The 17,422-nt window shown below is 45.8% G+C and overlaps 1 non-coding gene across 1 annotated transcript; it reads right to left on the bottom strand.

Annotated features, from left to right (window-relative positions):
• Positions 1 to 991: 991 nt before the first annotated feature.
• On the bottom strand, positions 992 to 1,064 carry TRNAK-CUU (transfer RNA lysine (anticodon CUU)). Its single transcript has one exon. It is a non-coding gene; the product is annotated as a tRNA-Lys (tRNA).
• Positions 1,065 to 17,422: the final 16,358 nt, after the last annotated feature.

Raw genomic sequence — 17,422 nt, 5'->3', positions numbered from 1 at the left:
AAGCTTTCTGTTCATATTCTAGAATTGATCTCTTTTTGGGGGACAGAAACTTAGCGAGCCAAATTAAAAAGGTTTTCATAATAGCCACCACATGGTCAGATCATAATCCGGTCATCCTAGATATAAAAGAACAACATCTAAGAACAAGAGCTGACTGGAGAATGAAAGACTGGTTACTTAAAAATGAAGACAATCTTAAACAAATCAAAGATACAACAGATTATTTTTTCAAAGAAAACAGAAACAAAGATGTCTCTCCAGCAATGACTTGGTGTGCTTATAAATCAGTAATAAGGGGCCTTTTTATAAGCTTAGCAGCAAAAGAGAATAAATTAAATAAAAAAAAGGCAAATTTAGCTGAATTGAACAACATAGTGTATTAAAAACAATTTACTTGTATAAAATTATATATAGCTATATCTCTCTCAAGGCTGTATCACTATAAATCATAGTGAACATCTCCCATAAGTGTCTCTGTGGCGCAATCGGTTAGCGCGTTCGGCTGTTAACCGAAAGGTTGGTGGTTTAAGCCCACCCAGGGACGCTTTATTTTATAAATGTTACTAAAATTTTTTTAACGTTATTATTATTATTTCATTATTTATATAGCGCCATCAGATGCCGTAGCGCTGTACAATGGGTGGACTAACAGACATGTAATTGCAACCAGACAACTGGACGTACAGGAACAGAGTGGTGGAGGGCCCTGCTCCATGAGCTTACATTCTAGACGTAAATGTCCATCAATAAATGTTAATTATGCAAGGTCTCCAATAATGGTAAGGAAACTTTGGAATCTTTTATTTTTTTATTTTTTGTTGTCTATTCCAAAGTTTCCGAAATGTATAAGAGCTTGTTTCTGCAATATGTTATATGAAGGGCTTTTGTTTTATTTTGGTTCATATTGTTTTCATATATTCTCTAATAATTGAATATGTCGGACAGTATGCTAGGTTGGAGGTAAAAGAAAGTATTAAAAACAAAAGAACTGCGCCCAACGTGGGGCTCGAACCCACGACCCTGAGATTAAGAGTCTCATGCTCTACCGACTGAGCTAGCCGGGCTTGTATGGAAAGATTGTATAGTTTCTAAAAAAGGGCGCTTCCCATGGAGTGATTGATTTTTTTGTTATAATCATCTGTAACTTACATTTTTTTTTTTTAGTGTGATGCTCCTTTTATTAAAATGCATATTAATTATTTAGCAAATAGTTAATTTTAGACGAGGCAAATGATGAGGAAAAATAGAAACATTGTTTATTTTCTCTGTATGCCTTCTGTCCTGGCTACAAGGTACAAAGGACAAAGCTTGTAACACGATACAGTTACAAAGAGCTTGTAACAATGATTGACAGGGAACTAACTATCAAGTCCCAATACTACTGTAAGAAAGCCTGTGCTCCATCAGCTGATCGTCTGCAATAAGCAAAGTTAGCCTTCTGGAAGACCACACTAAGACTATCCTGCACAGCATCAATTTATATTTAATTTAATCACCCTGTGCATTTATTTTATATTATTCTGTGTGCATTGTATATTTTCTTGCCTTTATATCTTGTCTGTCATATTAAAGTGTAGTTTTGCTAGCCCTGAATGCAATTGTTTTATTCACCTATATGCATTCCTCTATTTCCCCTCTGATTTTGACTGACCTCTGACCCCTCCCTTCTTTTATTGATATGTTTGTTTTTATTTGAATAACCATCCCTTCATCCCTGTGCCTAGATACATATCCCCCTCCCTCAGCTTCATTGAAAGCCTATCTGACCCTCACATATCTTTATTCAACAGCCTGATTTCTAAACTATCAAGCCCCAATACTACTGTAAGAAAGTCTGATACTCACCCTCCCCACCCCACGCTTATTATTTTATTTATAGATTGTCTGTCACACCATTTTAGATAAGTAAAAATAACAGGTGTACACACTGCCTCTTATTAGTACACTCCTGCACTTTCTTAACCCATAAAACTTAATATTTACCCTACCTTCACCTGCTCTTGATATTCCAATTATTTCCAAATTACTTTTTATCAGTTTAGCAATGATCTGTCTTATCCTACTATTTATTTCTAGTGATGTACCGAACTGTTCGCTGGCGAATAGTTCCTGGCGAACATAGCGTGTTCGCGTTCGCCACGGCGGGCGAACACATGCGCGGTTCAATCCGCCCCCTATTCGTCATCATTGAGTAAACTTTGACCCTGTGCCTCACGGTCAGCAGACATATTCCAGCAAATTAGCAGCAGACCCTCCCTTCCAGACCCTCCCACCTCCTGTACAGCATCCATTTTAGATTCATTCTTAAAGGGACACTATAGTCACCTGAACAACTTTAGCTTAATAAAGCAGTTTTGGTGTATAGAACATGCCCCTGCAGCCTCACTGCTCAATCCTCTGCCATTTAGGAGTTAAATCCCTTTGTTTATGAACCCTAGTCACACCTCCCTGCATGTGACTTGCACAGCCTTCCATAAACACTTCCTGTAAAGAGAGCCCTATTTAGGCTTTCTTTATTGCAAGTTCTGTTTAATTAAGATTTTCATATCCCCTGCTATGTTAATAGCTTGCTAGACCCTGCAAGAGCCTCCTGTATGTGATTAAAGTTCAATTTAGAGATTGAGATACAATTATTAAAGGTAAATTACATCTGTTTGAAAGTGAAACCAGTTTTTTTTTTTTTCAATGCAGGTTGTGTCAATCATAGCCAGGGGAGGTGTGGCTAGGGCTGCATAAACAGAAACAAAGTAATGTAACTCCTAAATGAGTGAATTGAGCAGTGAAATTGCAGGGGAATGATCAATACACTAAAACTGCTTTATTTAGCTAAAGTAATTTAGGTGACTATAGTGTTCCTTTAACCCCTTAAGGACACATGACATGTGTGACATGTCATGATTCCCTTTTATTCCAGAAGTTTGGTCCTTAAGGGGTTAAGTTGCATTCTTAGATAGAGGAGGGAATGTGTAGCTGCTGCTCATTTGATAGGGAAATTGATAGCTAGGCTAGGGTATTCAGTGTCCACTACAGTCCTGAAGGACTCATCTGATCTCTGCTGTAAGGACAGCACCCCAAAAAGCCCTTTCTAGGGCTAGAACATCAGTCTGCTTTTTTTTTTTTGTGTAATGTAATTGCAGTTGCCTGCCTGCCAGCTTCTGTGTCAGGCTCACAGTGGATACTGTGCCCACTTGCCCAGTGCCACCACTCATATCTGGTGTCACAATAGCTTAAGCTTGCATTTAAAAACAAAAAAATATTTTTCACTGTAATTGATTTGAATAGCAGTTAGTTGTCTGCAAGCGTCTGGGTGTCAGGCCTTCAGCGTGTACTCTGCCAACCTTTGCCAGTGTACTTTGCCACTCATATCTGGTGTCTCTATAGCGTGCCTTTAAAAAGAAAAAAAGTTTTTCTCTGTAAGCTAATAGCAGTTGGTTGTCTGCAAGCGTCTGGGTGTCAGGCCTTCAGTGTGTACTCTGCCAACCTCTGCCAGTGTACTTTGCCACTCATATCTGGTGTCACAATATCGTGCCTTTAAAAAGAAAAAATGTTTTTCACTGTAAGCTAATAGCAGTTAGTTGTCTGCAAGCGTCTGGGTGTCAGGCCTTTAGCGTGTACTCTGCCAACCTCTGCCAGTGTACTTTGCCACTCATATCTGGTGTCTCTATAGCGTGCCTTTAAAAAGAAAAAAAGTTTTTCACTGTAAGCTAATAGCAGTTAGTTGTCTGCAAGCGTCTGGGTGTCAGGCCTTTAGCATGTACTCTGCCAACCTCTGCCAGTGTACTTTGCCACTCATATCTGGTGTCTCTATAGCGTGCCTTTAAAAAGAAAAAAAGTTTTTCACTGTAAGCTAATAGCAGTCAATGTCCGTAAAGCGGGTGTCAGGCCTTCAGCGTGTACTCTGCCAACCTCTGCAAGTGCACATTGCCACTCATATCTGGTGTCACTATAGCGTGCATTTAAAACCAAAAAACTTTTTCCACTGTTATAGATTGAATAGCAGTTAGTTGTCTTCAAGCGGGTGTCAGGCCTACAGCGTGTACTCTGCCAACCTCTGCCAGTGCACATTGCCACTCATATCTGGTCTCACAGTAGCTTGCACGCATAGTACCACTAATCCCCCAAAAAATGACAGGCAGAGGCAGGCCACCCCGCAGGGGCCATCGGGGTCATGGTGCTGTGATTCCCTTTTGCCATAGAATAATGCCCAGTTTTCAGAGGCCACGTACCCTGAACTTGAAAAGTTCTGAGGACATAATTGACTGGCTAACACAGGACACCCAATCTTCTACAGCTTCTGCTCGGAACCTTGACGCACCATCCTCCTCCAGCTTAGCTTCGGGCACCTCTCAAGCCACCACCAACACTAGCACCACAGCCGCTTCACTTGGTATGTCAGAGGAGTTATTTACACATCGGTTTGAAGAAATGAGTGATGCGCAACCATTATTGCCAGAGGATGTAGATAACAGGGATATGTCTCAGGCAGGCAGCATTACACACATGGACGTACGGTGTGATGATGATGATGTTGTTGTAGCGGTACTTACCTTATCCGGGGGCCGGACGCGGTCCTCTCTTCAAGCCGCGCGCGGTCCTGCGGCTGCACGAGCCGCGCGCGGCTCGTCCGACTGTTCAGACAGGAAGGCGAGCAGTGACCGCGAGAAGCGGTCACGTGTCCCGCCTGCAGCTAAGAGCGCGCCGCGAATCTCGGGCGCGCTCTTAAAGAGACAGTGGGAGCCTAAATTGCAAAAAGGCTCCCATTGGCTCCTGTCATGCCAATCACCCCATACACTTACCTGTTGGGGGAGTGGAAGTGACAGGAGCCAATCACATTAGTTTGAAGGCTACTTATACTTACCCTTTTCCCTTAGTTCCTTGCCCTATCGTGGTTTCTGCTACAGTTCCCTTTAGTGCTTGTTGTGTTCAGTTGTGTTTCTCCGTATTTGACCTTGGCTTTGTATTCTGACTTCGTTTTCGCTTTATCCTATTCTGTACTGTTTGCCGGCTTGCTGATTCCTGTGTACCAGTCCCCGGCTAGTTTTCGTTTACGCTGTCTCTTTGTGCCCTTGACCTCGGATCGTTCCTGACTCTGTCTTATCCTATTACGTCGAATCCGGCCACTCTAAGGTCCGGTAGACGTATCTCTCCTCTGTACTGTCTTCTGTTAGGCTGGATCCTGCGTGTAGGGGTATATACTCGTTACATTACGATAGGGCCATGGACCCCGCAGATTTAGCTCAACAGATGGCGACCCATGAGGCTAGATTTGTAGAGCAGGATCACCGTATGGATCAAATAGCTCAGGCTCTCCAGACGCTCTTAGCTAGAACCATTCCAGCAACCGCACCTAACCCTCCTGCACCCCTGCTTCCTGAAGTATCGACTATGCCTAACGCTACAGCACATTTAACGCCTCCTCCTAGGTATGGGGGGGATTCTAAGACATGCAGAGGGTTCATTAACCAAATAGAGTTTCATTTTGAAATGTATCCACGTTCATTTCCCACAGAGAGGTCTAAAGTTGGGTTCTTTATGCACCAACTTACCGACAAAGCACTTGAATGGGCAAACCCTATTTGGGAGGCTAATGGACCTATGGTGCATAACTTTCACAGTTTCCTAACAGCTTTTCGCAGAACTTTTGATACTATGAAAAGGTCTAAGAATGCCGCTAGAGCATTAATGAGGGTTAAACAGGGTTCTAGGTCTGTGGCTGATTACGCTATACAGTTTCGTACCCTTGCCTCACAGGTCGATTGGACCAATAATGGGTTAACTACGGCCTTCATGGAAGGTTTATCAGACTCTATATTGGATGAGGTAGCAGCTAAGGAGCTTCCTATTGCCTTAGAGGACCTTATTGACTACCTCATCGATATAGATAATAGGATTCGTGACAGGCTCTATACTAAGAACAGGAATAGACGTTTTGTTACACCTATTCAACCCAGAGTTAATATACCGGAGAGTGTTAAAGTATCTGAAGAGGAACCTATGCAATTAGGGGTTGCCAAACTCTCAGATACTGAGAAATTACATAGGAGAAGGGAGGGACTCTGCCTATATTGTGGTAAGAGAGACCATATGGTAAAGGAGTGTCCTCTGCTCCCGGAAAACTCTCGCACCTAAGACCTTATAGGGGACTGGCCTTGGGTGTGATTTCTAAGTCTCCTACATTGCCTCCTAACCGACTGCTTCTCCCTGTTTCTTTACATATGGGAGAGAGTTGTATAGTTGAAAACATAGACGCCCTGGTTGATTCTGGGGCAGCCGAGAACTTTATAGACTCTGGTTTTGTAAAGAGAAACAATATTCCCATCAGAGAGAAGGAGATACCCTTGGCCGTTGAGGCCATAGATGGTAGACCATTGATATCGCCTGTTGTTACTCACGAGACTGCACCGCTACACATGTACACAGGGGTTCTACACTATGAAACCATTCGGTTCCAGGTCATCACCTCTCCCTCTTCACAGTTGGTGTTAGGGTATCCATGGTTACGTGCCCACAATCCCATTTTTGACTGGGAGACAGGGCAGATAAAATCATGGAGTGAAGCCTGCCATGAGTCATGTACTATTGAAGTCACGCCTGTGAATTCTATTAACGTTCCTACTGTTCCTCCTTTATCTACGACAATACCCTCTCAGTATTTAACTTTAAAGACTGTCTTTGATAAAAGAGAGGCTGACAAATTACCGCCTCACAGACCCTACGATTGTGCTATTGATTTGTTGCCTGGTACTATACCTCCTAAGGGCAGGGTGTACCCCCTATCGGTTCAAGAAAACCGTGTCATGGAGGAGTACATTAAAGAGTCATTAGACAAGGGATTTATTAGAAGATCCTCCTCTCCGGCTGGAGCGGGGTTCTTCTTTGTATCAAAGAAAGAAGGTGATTTAAGACCTTGCATTGATTATAGAGGTCTTAACAAGATCACCATCAAAAATGCTTACCCTATACCTCTAATAACAGAATTGTTTGACAGGCTCAAACATGCTACGGTATTCACCAAATTAGATCTTAGAGGAGCATACAATTTGATACGTATTAAAAAGGACCACGAATGGAAGACAGCCTTTAACACTCGGTCAGGTCATTATGAGTATACCGTCATGCCATTTGGGCTTTGCAATGCCCCAGCAGTGTTCCAAGAATTTATTAATGATGTCTTAAGGGACTTTATTCACTCATTTGTTATTGTGTACTTGGATGACATTTTAATATATTCTACTGACATTCACGCTCATCACAGACATGTTACAACAGTTCTGAAGACCCTTCTTGCTAATGGTCTTTATTGCAAATTAGAAAAATGTCTATTCGACCAGTCCGAGGTCCAGTTTTTAGGGTATTTGATTTCCGCCGAGGGTTTTCGGATGGATCCTCAGAAGCTCGCTGCAGTCATAGAATGGCCTCTGCCGCAAGGTCTGAAAGCCATCCAGCGTTTTCTGGGTTTCTCTAATTATTATAGACGTTTTATCAAAGGTTTTTCGTCTATAGTAGCGCCTATTACTCGTATGACTAAAAAGGATGGCAATACACGTGTCTGGTCTACTGAGGCACTTCAGGCTTTTGACTTTCTTAAAACTACGTTCGCCTCTGCCCCTATTTTACAGCATCCTGTCCCCTCATTGCCATATATACTTGAGGTTGATGCTTCCGATATAGGGGTAGGTGCTGTCTTATCCCAAAGAGAGTCTCCTGACAAGCCATTGCATCCTTGTGGCTTCTTTTCTAAACAAATGTCCAAGGCAGAGAGGAATTATGATGTGGGTAATCGCGAACTCCTTGCTATCATTTTAGCACTCAAAGAATGGAGACATTTGCTAGAAGGAACTAAGGATCCTATTCTCATATTTACAGATCATAAGAACCTATCCTACCTTAGCGAAGCTAAAAGATTGTCTTCAAGGCAGGCTAGGTGGTCACTGTTCTTGTCTCATTTTAATTATATAATCACCTATAGGCCAGGTGACCGGAACACCAAAGCGGACGCTCTGTCCAGACAATTCGAGACTATTGACAAACAGGAGATTGATGTCACTCCTGTCATTCCCCCAGACAGGATAATAGCAACTACTATATTGTCTATTTCCTCGTCCCTCTTGCAGGCCATACAAGCGAAACAAGGCATGGCACCCAGCGAGAGGCCTAATGATAAATTGTTCGTTGACATTCCCGAGAGACGGGATATTCTGTCACTTTATCACGATACTAAGACTGCTGGACATCCTGGTATTTCCAAAACAGTGTCAGCCGTTTCTCGGTATTTCTGGTGGGATACCTTACGTAAGGATGTTACTGACTATATAAGTGCTTGTACTACTTGTGCATGTATGAAAACCTCTCGTAGAGTTCCTTGTGGGCTGTTGCATCCGTTGCCCGTTCCCGAGAGACCTTGGTCTAATCTATCAATGGATTTTATTGTTGAATTACCCCCTTCGAATGGTAACACAGTCATCCTAATGATAGTAGATCGGTTTTCCAAAATGGCTCACTTTGTGTCTCTTCGCAAGTTGCCCACTTCCAAGGAATTGGCTCTTATCTTCGCTAGAGAAGTGTTTCGATTACATGGTATTCCCTTATCTATTGTATCCGATAGGGGTAGCCAATTTATTTCCAGGTTCTGGAAAGCCTTTTGTTCGGAGATGGGTATTTCCCTCTCATTTTCTTCCGCTTACCATCCCCAGTCTAATGGAGCTGCTGAACGTGCCAACCAGTCTCTTGAGCAGTACCTCCGTTGTTTTGTGTCTCACCATCAGGACAATTGGTCTGACCTGCTTCCTTGGGCTGAATTTGCTCGGAATAATGCCACTCATGATTCTTCCGGCAAAAGCCCTTTTTACGTTGTCTATGGCCAGCATCCCGTTGTTCTTCCGGCTGCATTCTCCTCTCAGGGCATGCCAGTTCTGGATGAGCATTTGGCTGGTTTGCGTAATACTTGGGAGCAGGTTCAGCGTTCTTTGGTGGACTCTGCTGCCCGCCAGAAGGCTCAGGCTGACAAGCATCGCAGAGCGGCTCCTTCCTATGTTGTGGGGGACAGGGTTTTGCTTTCCACACGGAATATTCGCCTCCGGGTGCCTTCTATGAAATTGGCTCCCCGCTTCATTGGTCCTTATCGCATTATACATAAGGTTAATCCCGTTTCTTATGCCTTGGGTCTGCCTAAGAATCTGCGTATACCCAATGTATTTCACACCTCTTTGTTGAAGCCTTACGTACGCAACCGCTATACCCGGCATACTCCCCCTCCCCCTCCTGTCTCTGTGGAGGGTCATGAGGAGTTCGAAGTATCTGCTGTTATTGACTCTCATTTTCTTAGGGGTCGGCTTCAGTACTTGGTACATTGGAAGGGTTATGGGCCTGAGGAGCGCAGTTGGATTTCTGCGGATGCTGTTCATGCTCCCCGCCTTGTACGTTCTTTCCATTCGCGTTTTCCTGCCAGGCCTGGTCCTGCCCGCCCGGAGGGCGTGTCCTCAGGGGGGGGTACTGTAGCGGTACTTACCTTATCCGGGGGCCGGACGCGGTCCTCTCTTCAAGCCGCGCGCGGTCCTGCGGCTGCACGAGCCGCGCGCGGCTCGTCCGACTGTTCAGACAGGAAGGCGAGCAGTGACCGCGAGAAGCGGTCACGTGTCCCGCCTGCAGCTAAGAGCGCGCCGCGAATCTCGGGCGCGCTCTTAAAGAGACAGTGGGAGCCTAAATTGCAAAAAGGCTCCCATTGGCTCCTGTCATGCCAATCACCCCATACACTTACCTGTTGGGGGAGTGGAAGTGACAGGAGCCAATCACATTAGTTTGAAGGCTACTTATACTTACCCTTTTCCCTTAGTTCCTTGCCCTATCGTGGTTTCTGCTACAGTTCCCTTTAGTGCTTGTTGTGTTCAGTTGTGTTTCTCCGTATTTGACCTTGGCTTTGTATTCTGACTTCGTTTTCGCTTTATCCTATTCTGTACTGTTTGCCGGCTTGCTGATTCCTGTGTACCAGTCCCCGGCTAGTTTTCGTTTACGCTGTCTCTTTGTGCCCTTGACCTCGGATCGTTCCTGACTCTGTCTTATCCTATTACGTCGAGTCCGGCCACTCTAAGGTCCGGTAGACGTATCTCTCCTCTGTACTGTCTTCTGTTAGGCTGGATCCTGCGTGTAGGGGTATATACTCGTTACAGTTGTACCCGCTGCTGCTTCATTTGCTGAGTTGTCAGATACAAGTGAAGCGGTTGATGATGACGATGCGTCCATGGGTGTCACGTGGGTGCCCGCTCGGCAAGAAGAAGAACAGGGCGAAAGTTCAGATGGGGAGACAGAGAGGAGGAGGAGGAGACGAGTTGGAAGCAGGGGGAGGTCGTCGCAAGGAGCTAGTGGCACAGTCAGACAGCATGCATCGGCACCCGGGGTCAGCCCGACAGCACGCCAATCAACGCATGCTGTGTCCACCACCAGAATGCCGTCATTGCAGAGCTCAGCAGCGTGGCATTTTTTTTGTGTGTCTGCCTCTGACAACAGCGATGCCATTTGCAACCTGTGCCAAAAGAAACTGAGTCGTGGGAAGTCCAACACCCACCTAGGTACAACTGCTTTGCGTAGGCACATGATCGCACATCACAAACGCCTATGGGATCAACACATGAGTACAAGCAGCACACAAACTCAAAGCCGCCATCCTCCTCCTGGTCCAGCATCTTCAGCCACGTCAACCACTGCTGTCCTCCTTGCCCCATCTCAACCATCCGCCACTCCGTCTCTTGCCTTGAGCAGTTCCCGCTCATCTGCCCACAGTCAGGTGTCTGCCAAGGACATGTTTGAGCGTAAGAAGCCAATGTCAGAAAGTCACCCCGTTGCCCAGCGTCTGACAGCTGGCTTGTCTGAACTATTAGCCCGCCAGCTTTTACCATACATGCTGGTGGAGTCTGAGGCGTTCAAAAAATTTGTAGCTATTGGGACACCGCAGTGGAAGGTACCCGGACGAAATTTCTTTGCACAAAAGGCAATCCCCAACCTGTACTCGATTGTGCAAAAGCAAGTAATGGCATGTCTGGCACACAGTGTTGGGGCAAGGGTCCATCTGACCACTGATACCTGGTCTGCAAAGCATGGTCAGGGCAGGTATATCACCTACACTGCGCATTGGGTAAACCTGCTGACTGCTGTCAAGCATGGAATGCGTGGCTCTGCAGAGGAGTTGGTGACACCGCCACGACTTGCAGGCAGGCCTGCTGCCACCTCCTCTACTCCTCCTACTCCATCCTCTTCCATAACCTCCTCGGCTGAGTCCTCTTCTGCTGCTGCGTCTTGCTCCACATCAACGGCACCCCCCCAGCTCCCCAGGTACTATTCCACATCCCGGATACGGCAGTGTCACGCCGTCTTGGGTTTGACTTGCTTGAAAGCAGAGAGTCACACCGGACCAGCACTCCTGTCCGCCCTGAACGCACAGGTGGAAAAGTGGCTGACTCCGCACCAACTGGAGATTGGCAAAGTGGTTTGTGACAACGTAAGAAATTTGTTGGCGGCATTGAATTTGGGCAAGTTGACACATGTGCCGTGCATGGCACACGTGTGTAATCTGATCGTACAATGCTTTGTGCATAAGTACCCAGTTAACATTAACATCTCACCTCGGGCCAGGAACATCCAAGTAGGCGCAGGCATACTCCTGAAACCCATCCAGTAGCTGATCTACCATCCTCTGAAAGTTAGCCGGGGCATTCTTCATCCCGAATGGCATGACCTTAAACTGATACAGGCCAAACGGGGTGACAAATGCCGACTTGGGGATGGCGTCCTCGGCTAATGGAATTTGCCAGTACCCCTTGCACAGATCTATTGTGGTGAGGTACTGGCTTCTGGTCATTTTGTCTAGGAGCTCGTCTATCCGGGGCATAGGGTAGGCGTCTGAGGTTGTTTGATCGTTTAGCCTCCGGTAGTCTACACAGAAACGGGTCGTGCCATCCCGTTTTGGTACTAGTACTACTGGGGAGGCCCAGGGGCTGTCAGAGTGTTCTATCACCCCTAACTGCATCATTTCCTCAATTTCTTTCCGCATATTTTCTTTAACTGCTTCGGGTATGCGATAGGCGGTTTGGCGAAGGGGGGTCTGGTCTAGGGTTTCAACTTTGTGAGTGGTTAACGGAGTGTACCCAGGTAGGTTGGAAAACGTGGCCCCCTTGTCCTGGATTAGTCTTTGGACCTGGGTTCGCTCCTGGGGGTCTAACCGTTCAGATTGCGGTTACCTCTTCCGTGCACTCGTGGTATGGCTTGAGCATGTTCACATGGAGCATGCGCTTGCCTCCCGTGCCTGTGACCGCACCGATCACAAAGGTGGTATCACAAACCTGCTCTACCACCTTGTATGGGCCCTGCCAGGAAGCCTGCAGCTTGTCCTTGTGGACAGTGTCAATCCATATCTGCCAAGTGACCCTATGTAGGGGGAACACTCCCTATTCTGCTCTGTGTCAGTATGTATCAGGGTCCCTGAGGACAGGTGTAGAGAAGTTGAAGGGCCCTGGATTGGGAGAGACATTACCAGTGGCTAGAAGCTGCTAGGAGGAGAGAAAGTGACAGGAGGTGTGAATGGATTTTGTATGCATGGGGTCTAGGATGAGATCAATTGTGGGTAGGAGTGAGAGAGTAGAAAAATGAGTGCAAGGCCGGAGTTGAGAGAAGGGAGGAGTGTAGCAGAGAGGGGCATATGTAAATGTGGATGGGGGAATGAGTGAAGTGGGTGTAAGGAATCTAAAATGGATGCTGTACAGGAGGTGGGAGGGTCTGGAAGGGAGGGTCTGCTGCTGATTGGCAGGAATGTGTCTGCTGACTGTGAGGCACAGGGTCAAAGTTTAGTCAATGATGACGAATAGGGGGTGGATCGAACCGCGCATGTGTTCGCCCGCCGTGGCGAACGCGAACACGCTATGTTCGCCGGGAACTATTCGTCGGCGAACAGTTCGGTGCATCACTAACCCTCATAACCACACTCTCCTGCGAACCCAAATGACTATTTCACACATTTAACTCTCTTCGCCCTATTGTTCCTCCTCCACCTCAGATTTTGCAACTCACTTCACTGACAAAATGTCTACAATCAGGGAAGATATCACTCATCTTTCTTCTTCCCCTTACAATACTTCCCATAACCACACTCCCTCTGCTGTTCTATGTTCATTTGAACCCGCTACAGCGCAAGAGGTTCTGCTCTGCTCCAGTCCTCCCGCCCCACCACCTGCTCCCTAGATCCAATTCCCTTGTATCTCATCTGTACTCTGTCTTCTTCTCTTTCTCTACCTCTCACTCTCCTTTGGCATATTTCCACCGCACTTTCCTCTGGCATATTTCCATCGCCCTTTAAACTATATGCAACTATAACCCCAATTCTAAAGAAGCCCAACCTTGACCCTAACTCCCCATCCAACTACCGTCCTATCTCGCTACTGCCTTTTGCATCCAAGAACCTTGAAAGAGTTGTGTATGCAAGATTGACAGACTTCCTTGAGTCTAACTCTCTGCTAGACTCGCTTCAGTCTGGTTTCAACAATAAGCACTCTGTGGAAGCGGCACTGACCAAAGTATCCAACGATCTACTCACTGCAAAATCTTGTGGTCACTACTCTATTTTAATTCTCCTTGACCTGTCTGCGGCTTTTGATACTGTCAACATCATCAACAGCTTCTTCTCATCCTCCGCAATATCGGTCTACAAGATACAGCTCTCTCCTGGAGCTCCTCCTACCTCTCCCAGTGCTCTTTCAGTCTTTCTTTCTCTGGCTCTGCTTCTTCTCCCCCAGTGGAAAGGCTGCTTCCGCCACACCCTGCAAATATTATATTGAGCAGATATTGCATCACAATTTGCTGGCAATGGAAATTCCATAGCGACAACAGCGTATCCACTGCTGTTCCAATGGGTGGAGAGTAGAGGTCTTTTCTGCTATCCTTTGTCAGTCAATTGATTGACAACTGGGATAAAAACTACACATTTCCTATCAAAACTGGGCTGTCAGGGTACCTGAAGTCTCTACCTCCGAGAGAGGTAGAGACTTAGACGTCTATCCGTCCGGACGGGCTGTTTCCTCTGTTCCTCGCGGTCCACCCGGTCACGTAAACGCCGGCCGCGAGGGAGTCACTTCCTTTTGTAGCAGGACGTCCGGAAACCGACGTCATGACGCCAGCCCGGAACGACCTGTCACTCAATCCTTTAGAGACTAATCAGATCTCGTCGGAGGCGTGTCTATCCCTCCGAGCCAGGGTATTTAAACTTGCTTCTCCCATTTGCTCATTGCCCTGTCGTGGTTCTAGCCTGTCTAGTCACACAGTGCTCTGGTATTTTCTGTTATCCCTTTGGTTCCGACTCGGCTTGTTTGACTTACTCTGTTTACCTCTGTTATCCTTGACCCGGCTTGTTCCTCGCTTACCTGTCCTCTCGTTCTCTCGACCTCGGCTTGTCTCTGACCATTCTCTATACTCTCCGTACGTTAGTCCGGCCATTCTAAGGTCCGGTATACGTATCCTGTACCTGTTTGTACTCTGCGTGTTGGATCCCTGTCCCGATCCTGACATGGGCACAATGTATAGATAGAATCCTGTGCTCAATCTAATCTGTAAATAAGTGGCTTGGGACATGACAGATCCACTGGCGTATATACCGCAGCCGCAGGGGTCGCAACTGCGACCGGACCCGTCACTCCAGGGGGCTCGGCCGTCCTGCAGACCCCTGCGACCAGGTTCCCGCCATAATCATTTGCGACCCCGGCCCACGCAGCAAACCACCGGGGCCACCGTCCAAGGGATCCATCAGGTGGCCCATGCTGTCAGGGCCACCCGCTGGATTGTCAGGGGGCCCAGTCAGCGCTGCGGCACTTTAACAGCGCGACCAAGATCCCTGTGATGAGATCGTCACTGCTGGGAGGAAGTGACTGCACATTACTCCTCCCAGCTAACACACAGAGCCCGCGCAGGAGGAAGCACAGGGAGTCAGAATGGGAACTCGGACACCCACCAGCCTGAGCCACCACTGGACCCCAAGGAAAGTCACCCTCCTGCACCGAAAAGGTAGGAAACAGGAGTGTGACTTATTATGTGTGTTTGTTTGTATGTACGTGTGCCTTTCTGTTTGTATGTGTCTTTGTATGTATGTTGTGTGTGTGTGTCTGCATGTGTCTGTCTGTATGTATGCCTGTTTTTATGTGTTTGTCTTTGTATGTATGTGTGTCGTGTGTGTCTGTCTGTCCGTATATATGTGTGCCTGTCTGTCTGGGGGAAGAAGGGGGGGGGGGCATGGATCAGTTTCGCACCGGGACCCCATGGGGTGTACACCACTAGACAGATCCCATAAAGTGTATATATATGTATTTATATCTGTGGTCGGAGAAAATAAGCCGAGTTATAGTAGTGGTGGTACAAGTCGGTTGTGGTGTGCCAAAAACGACGTTCGGGTAGGCCTGTAAAAGAGGCCCCACTTAGTGAATGCTTAATAAAGGGAGCGGTGGGTGGGCTAAACAAGGAAGTCTTGGCCCAGAGGAAGGGGCGGCCTTTAAATTTATAGGCCGGACAAACCCCTCCCACAACTACAGGCTCCGCCTTTCCATTTGTGGTCAGGACAATAAGTTATAGTATTGGTGTGCCGAAAACGACGTTCAGGAAGGCCTGTAAAAGAGGGCAAAAAGTTCAACAGTTTAACCCCTTAAGGACCAAATTTCTGGAATAAAAGGGAATCATGACAGGTCACACATGTCATGTGTCCTTAAGGGGTTAATTCTTAGTATGTGTTGACATTACATAACCAGTACTTTAAATGTCTGCCTCAGTTCCCTCTCCATTTGAGGGATATCTGGTGTATGCAGGCGATTCCAATGTCCCAGTTTATGATGTGCACTGGGATGTTTACTAAAGGCTGCAGAAGCAGTGGTTATTCTAAAAAGAATGACCTCAATATTTAAAATCAGCAATTTTGATGGCATTGTTTTAAATGCACACCAATACAAATACATCTAAATGGAAAAGTGGACTTACACCGTTGTCATGATTTTATTTTATATAGTTACATATTTCAAATAAATAACGAATGAATTAATGTTGTAAAAATAAAAGTGAGATTATTAATTAAAAAAAAAAAAATACTAGCAGAGGATGGTTTCGATCCATCGACCTCTGGGTTATGGGCCCAGCACGCTTCCGCTGCGCCACTCTGCTGATAATGGCATGTGTGAGTATTTTCCTTTTCTACCTTCAAAGCTTGCATCCATGTGCCTGCTTCATTGTCTGTTTCACTCAAAAAACACTTATGCAGGCTGTGTAAAAAAAAAAAAGAGAGGGAGGCTGTATGAGGCTGGAAAGTCTTGAAAGATTAATAAGTTGTCCCTTCTTATCAGCCCTGAGACCTTTCTCCTGCAAATTCAGCCAGTCTCTTTTATGTCCCTCTCCACCAATAAAAGGTAGGTCTGCAAGTTTGTGGATATAACCAGCAGTTTGCTCTCTTTTATTATCACCTGCAAATATAACATCTCCATTCTACAGCTACTGTTATTAAATAGTGCCTACTCATTAACCCTTTCTGTCCCCCAGAAATCACCAATTACCATTGGCCTGGGACTGAAAGGGTTAATAAATCAATGCTTTTACATGATATTTCTTTTTGTGGAACTGCTGGCCTTTATCCAGGAAAAGGGACTATAAGGGCATATAAGCTTGCATGCTTTATTGACCTTTCTGGACTAGAGGCAGCCACACTCAGCCTGTATCCCACCTTCTTCAAGCAGCCTGAGTACACCTTCAGAGACATGAGCCTTTGACTCTCTTACAAAATACAGGAATAGAACATTAAGAGATAGATGTTATCATATTCTGTTATCATATTCTACTCTTATTTAGACGGTAGCTGATTATCAGCTGACTCTGGCTTAAGAGGTTTCGTGTAATATTCAGACTTTCAAGTCTCTGTGGCGCAATCGGTTAGCGCGTTCGGCTGTTAACCGAAAGGTTGGTGGTTCAAGCCCACCCAGGGACGCTTACTTATTTTATTTTTTATTTATTTTTCTGTATTTTAGTAACCTTGGCTGTTGCAGTTACAGAAAACGAATTTGCTTGAGTGCTTAAACAGCTTCTTATTTAGCATTCAGGCATTACGTTAGTGCTGAGTGTTCCTAGTGCTGTAATATTGTATTGTTTGACCAATATTGATTTTGGTAATGTTAACTATTAATTAGCAGAAACGGGAGAGATATTTTAGTGTCTATCAACCCCTACTGACAGGCAGCTGCAGTATTTCGTTTGGTTTGGTTTGAAACAGTAGTCTATATTATATCAGTGTATAAAATATAATTTGCTTCATGTGAAATGGAACTACGGAAAAGTCAATTTATTGAAATGACACGTTAAAATCTAAACATGTAATAACAAGTTCTGAATTCAAAAATATGGGGTTAAAAAAAGCACA

This window comes from Pelobates fuscus, chromosome 3, assembly GCF_036172605.1.
Source record: "Pelobates fuscus isolate aPelFus1 chromosome 3, aPelFus1.pri, whole genome shotgun sequence".
In the NCBI taxonomy this organism is placed as follows: Eukaryota; Metazoa; Chordata; class Amphibia; order Anura; family Pelobatidae; genus Pelobates; species Pelobates fuscus.
Note: the sequence above shows the minus strand (reverse complement) of the source record. Positions and strands in the feature narration are given on the sequence as shown.